Below are 6000 nucleotides of genomic sequence, written 5' to 3'. Positions count from 1 at the left end.
AAAAATTAACATTTCAAATTTTGAAAAAAGTAGTTTTTCCCTGAGTCTATGAAGGACAGTACGCGAATAGTGAAAATGGGTTTCACTGTCAGGGGAGTAAACCAAGATGTCGTCAAGGTAAATAACCGCAAAGTGACCGATCAGATCAGCAAACACAATATTAATAAAATTTTGAAAAATGGCCAGGGGTGTTTGTTAGCCCGAAAGACGTAAAAAGATTCTCAAAAAGAACTTCTCACGTGAGAAACGCCGTCTTCCACTCGTCTCCCTCTCAAACACTTATCCAATTATAGGCTCCCCACAAATCCAACTTTGAAAATCATTTGGCCCCAGACAATTGGTTACATAAGTCAGGAATGAGAGGAAGTGGGTAAGTGTTTCTCACAGTGATTTTGTTGAGTTCCCGAAAGTCGAGGCAAGGACTCAAACCACCATCTTTTTTCTTTAAAAAGAAAAAGCCAGCTGCCACAGGAGAAACATAAGGGCGGATATGCCCCTTACGAAGACTCTCGGCAATATACTCCTTCATGGCCAGCCGCTCAGGACAAGACAGATTAAATTGATGGCACAATTAAAAGATGGATGTGGCGGTAGAACCTCAGCCTCGCTTTCAGAGAACACGTCTTCAAAGACCTTCAGATACTCCGGAAAAGCTTCCAGACCGACAGACAACACAGATACACACTTCAAGGACTTAGATAAGGACCATTGAACAATTTCCTCAGTAACCCAGTTAATAACAGGGTTTTGATGCTGTAACCAAGGCATTCCCAACACCAACCCACTATATTTGCCCACTTTGATGCTAATTCTGGTGCCCAGAACCCATTTGGGCTAGGCTGGAGGGACCTGGGTTTGATGCAGGGCATCACTATTTGTGTATTTTAAGTGTCAGATCAGTGGCCCAAAGCCATTTAACCCCTTAAAAACAGCAGGTCCCTATTCAAATCTGTTAAAATTGGCTGTTTGCCCAGTTTGATGACAGTTCTGATGCCCAGAACCCATTTGGGCCAGGCTGAAGAGACCTGGTTTTATTGTGGGGCTCCCTGTTCTATATGTATGCACTCTGGTATCAGTGGCACAAAGGAATTTAACCCCTTAAAAACACCAGTTACTTATTCAAATCTGTGAAAATGGGCTGTTTGCCCACTTTGATGCCAGTTCTGGTGCCCAGAACCCATTTGGGCCAGGCTGGAGGGACCTGGGTTTGATGAAGGCCATCATTATCTGTGTATTTTAAGCATCAGATCAGGGGCCCAAAGTCATTTAACCCCTTAAAAAAGTCAGATACTTAATCAAATCAATAAAAATGGGCTGCTTGCCCACTTTGATGCCAGTTCTGGTGCCCAGAACCCATTTGGGCCAGGCTGAAGGGACCTGGGTTTGATGCAGGGCATCAATATCTGTGTATTTTAAATGTCAGATCAGTGGCCCAAAGGCACTTAACCCCTTAAAAACATCAGTTACTTATTAAAATCTGTGAAAATGGGCTGTTTGCCCACTTTGATGCCAGTTCTGGTGCCCAGAATCCATTTGGGCCAGGCTGGAGGGACCTGGGTTTGATGCAGGGCATCACAGTCTGCGAATTTTAAGTGTTGTATCAGTGGCCCAAAGGCAATTAACCCCTTAAAAACATCAGTTACTTATTCAAATCTGTAAAAATGGGCTGTTTGCCCACTTTGATGCCAGTTCTGGTGCCCAGAACCCATTTGGGCCAGGCTGGAACTAACTGGTTTGGATATGGGGCTCCCTGTTCTATATGTCTGCAGTGTGAGATCTGTGGCCCAAAGGCATTTAACCCTTTCTTCAGCGCACTTTGGTGCCCACTTTGATGCCCATTTTTGTGCCAGTTTTATTGTTTTTGTAGCCGTTTTTAAGCGTATTTACATCAGGGCTCCTCGCTGCATTGTGTTTTATTATTGTGATGATTATTTTTTGTTGTTAAACCTATAAAAAACAGAAAAGAAAAAATTGCCGAATAAGAAACTGACCGAATAAGAAACCAACTTCAGCCTCGTAGCTCCATCCTAGTGCTGTGCCGTGTCCACACTAGTGTGCAGACATGACGGTCAGCCTGCCGTCTCCCCAGCACCTGTGCCAGCCGGGCCAATGTGCAACATAAGGAATAGACCTTATCCTCAGACGTCCCCATCCTAAGGATCCCTGTTTGTGTAGCACGCTCCTGGCACTGCAGGGATATTTGCCTCCGAGAAGATGGCGGCCAGCACTTCCGGGATGTCTGGCAACTACTCGCTGCTATAGCGATGTCCCAGGAAGCGCAGAGATGTCATCAAACACCGCCGGCAACAACAGGAGCCTGAGACACGGCGTTACAGAGCGTGCTGGCTGCATGTGATGTGCCTGGAGAGTGGAAGGGAGGCCGCGGCCATGTCGTGATAACTGGAAGGCAAGTATGAGGGAGCGGGGACTGACTGCCTGTGGCTGCTCCGGAGAGCTGAGTCCTGTCCTTCCTACGGAATGTCTGTCTCCATATGCCCCACTGGTACGTACATGGCATCATGGAGAAGGCTCACAGCAAAGGGGGCACATAACTGCCCATTAATTAGCACTGATGGCCTCATTACAAATAGGGTTGTCATGGCAACGCCTATGGGCTGCTGCAGACAGCTGGAGTTGTCATGTCTGGCCCCTGCTCTAGTAAGATCGGGCCGAGTGGCAGAGCTGGCTATGTGAGAGTGAGTGTAGTTGTGGGCAGGGGCTACAGACTAAAAAGCAAAAACGTGTGTTTGTGTACAAATGTATGTGTATGTGTGTGTCAGTATGTGAGTGTGTATCTATCTATCTATCTATCTATCTATCTATCTATCTATCTATCTATGCGCGCACACACACACTCACTCACACACACACACACACACTCACACACACACACACTCACACACACACACACACACACACACACACACTCACACACACACCCCGGCCTTTTGAATATCCATAGCTGTATCCTGCCGTGGTTTATATGTGCCGTGTGAGTGACTTGTTACTTCTCGCTTCTTGATTAAAGGGGTTGTCGCCTTATTTAGAGGGAAAAATTGTAAAGTGCTTGTAAAAACAAGTGATCTGGCAATTTATTTGTTAAAGAGGTTGTCCAGTACTTCTTAATTGATGACTTTTGCTTAGGATAGGTCATCAATGTCTGATTAGTTGGGGTCTGACACCCAGCACCCCCACTGATCAGCAGATATCGGTGTTGGCAGACGCAGGCCGGATTTACTTATTTGTGGAGCTGGCCGTATTATGGTAGTGGCTGATTCTAGGTTCTGCACATTCGCCTCCAAATTAATAAGAGGCAGATGTGTAGTAACCTGCCGCGGCCATTATCAGATGACGGAGCAGCTCCACAAGTATTGTCAGCCACCACCGACACCTATAACAGCTGAACAGCGGGGAGGCCGATTGTCGGACCTCGACCGATTAGACATTGATGACCTATCCTGAAGATAGGTCATCATTGAAAAAGTAGTGGGCAACCTCTTTAAAGCCCCTTTTCTTAAGAACATTGGTATTTCTCCATCGCCTCATTGGGGGTCACAGACCATTGGTGTATGCTGCTGCCACTAGGAGGCTGACACTAAGTTAACACAAAAAAGTGAGCTCCTCCTCTGCAGTATACACCCTCCTGCTGGCTCCCAGAGAACCAGTTTTTGCTTAGTGTCCATAGGAGACACACTGGTCTGGTCTTCAGACCAAAAGATCTTTATTTTATTTTTACCAATTTTTACTTTTTTCCAATTGGAATGAAGGGGCGACGGATCCTTTCAAGGTTCCGATCTCCCCGAACCATCAACAGACAAGCACAGAGAGTGTCGCCTCTCCATATCCTCTCCTGCGACGTGGGACGCCATGCCTGGGCTGCATTTTTTTTTTTTAGGGCGACGGTTCCCTTCTAGGGCACTGATCTCCCCACACCCCTAACGGACGAGCACATGGAATGTCGCCTCCACGTATACTCTTCCGCAGCCAGGCCTAATGCCGAACATTTAGCCCTGTCCCATCCTAGGGGATTTAACCCCTTGACCCTTTTTTTTGGCATCCGAGCTGCCCCCACTGCACCACCACTGTTAAAGTGGACGGTACGAGGAGGCGGATGGTCCTTCTCCACCTCCCTTCTAAAGGTATGGTGGATTGAGAGTTTTTTCCCCTTACCCAGGAACCGTCCAAACCAGCAGCAGCACAGTAGGACTTCAGCAAGCTGCCTTACCTGCCATCCAGCAGCTTCTGGTGCAATGCTGGTTAATGGGGACCCATTTTGACGGCGGTAGCGCATATTTGGCCCCTTCCTGCATTGGTGCCGGTCGGTGTCCCAAATTTAGTCCCCGTTTTCAGCCCTGTACTAGGCCACAACCCCTATCTCTGCCCATGCGTTGACGCGATGCGGAGTCTCTGAGATCTCGGGGGCCATCTTTCTCCCCCCAGACCACCTCAAGACACACTAACTGCCATCGGGAAGGACGGAAAGCACCTGACAGCAAGTGTTTTCACCGCAGGGGCCACGCAGTTGGAGAAACGCAGAAGGAGCGAGGGCACAGACCTGGGTAAGGGAGCGCTGCATTATACATCCTCCTCCCTGCTGTACCTCCTTTTCTCAGCAGTATCCCTTCTCAGCAGCCCCTATTATTATAGGGCCACATTGAAGGGTACATCATGTCCCAGCCTAAGACATCTAAAAGTCTATCAAGACTATGGCTATAATTTTTACTTCATGCTCCTCCTGCCAGTCTGCGTTCCCTAAGGCTCAGAGTTTGCCGCTTTGCAATGCCTGTGACCCCGACTGCGCTCAGGAGCCCTTCGCCGCCACCGAGCCCAGTGTAGCTCATCCCCGTGAGTGGGCTTCATCACTGTCTAATCCATGGCTTCGCTGGCCAAAGCAATTGAATCCCTCCATGATCCTTCGGGGGACCGGAGCGTTTGTAGAACTAATGTAGACGGATTCTCCCCAAGCCGGGAGCAGTCGGTTAGCAGGGGCCGAAAGCACTCTAGAAGCCGTCAGGCACCTAGAAAACGGATCCGTAGCACGTCTCCTGAGCAGACACTTGCCTTGTCGCTTCAGACCTCTGTTTCTTGCTCTCCTTCTCCAGACGTCAGTAGCGAACGCCAATCTGAGTGTGAATCTGATGGTTCCTTAGATCCGGATTCGCCAGATTTTCAGAAAACAGTGGATTTGCTGATTGAGGCTGTCAACCAGCCTTTAAAGGTTGAGGAAGATTCCGGCTCCGCTCTGGATCAAACTGTGTCCTTTAGGCTATGTGCCCACGTTGCAGAATTTTCCTCATCAAAACCGGACTCCCTTGCCAGGATATCCGCTCACGTTTTTTTTGCGTATTTGTCGTGTTTTTCTCACGTTTTTTTTGCATGCGTCCAAATACAATTCTATAGCGGCAAAATCGCCGCGATTCCACAATATTAATGAACATGCTGCGTTTTTTTTCAGCGATGCGTTTCCGCTGCCGAAAAAAATGCAGCATTGGCATAACAACTGCGGAATGCCATAAAAATGATGGGATGCGTTTTTTAAGCATTTCCGCAGCGGAAAAACACTTAAAAAAAAAAAAAAAAAACGCAACATGGGCACATAGCCTTAAGAGGACTAAATGCTCTCATAAGGCATTTGGTATTCATCCTGAATTTAGAGCCATAGTTAATAGGCACAGAGAACTCTTGGATAAACGCTTCACAGGACAAAGGCCTCTTGAAGCAAAGTATCCTTTTTCAGCTAATCTGAAAAAAGATTGGGCTGAATCTCCGGTGGTAGATGCCCCAGTATCCCGCCTAGCATCCAAAACTCTCCTGTCCGTGCCGGATGGCTCATCCATCAAAAATCCCACGGTCCGTCAGATAGAAAGTTTGGTTCGCTCTGTCTTTGAAGCCTCAGGTTCGGCTCTCTATTCATCCTTTGCCGAAGCATGGGTAGCTAAGGCAATGGTTTTCTGGTCAGAGACCTTAGCTACTTCACTTCGGAGCAGTAACCTTCCTTCT

General features: G+C 47.8%; 1 protein-coding gene across 1 annotated transcript in view; it reads left to right on the top strand.

The window, feature by feature from the left end:
- Positions 1-2144: 2144 nt before the first annotated feature.
- Positions 2145-6000, top strand: part of KLHL12 (kelch like family member 12) — a 106874-nt gene continuing 103018 nt past the window's right edge. The window contains exon 1 of the mRNA XM_077295332.1: positions 2145-2407. The gene's annotated coding sequence lies outside the window, so the exon portion shown is untranslated. The remainder of the gene's footprint in view (positions 2408-6000) is intronic.

Source organism: Ranitomeya variabilis, chromosome 3, assembly GCF_051348905.1.
Source record: "Ranitomeya variabilis isolate aRanVar5 chromosome 3, aRanVar5.hap1, whole genome shotgun sequence".
Taxonomy (NCBI): domain Eukaryota; kingdom Metazoa; phylum Chordata; class Amphibia; order Anura; family Dendrobatidae; genus Ranitomeya; species Ranitomeya variabilis.
The sequence above is the reverse complement of the archived record's forward strand: the minus strand, read 5'-3'. Positions and strand labels throughout refer to the sequence as shown.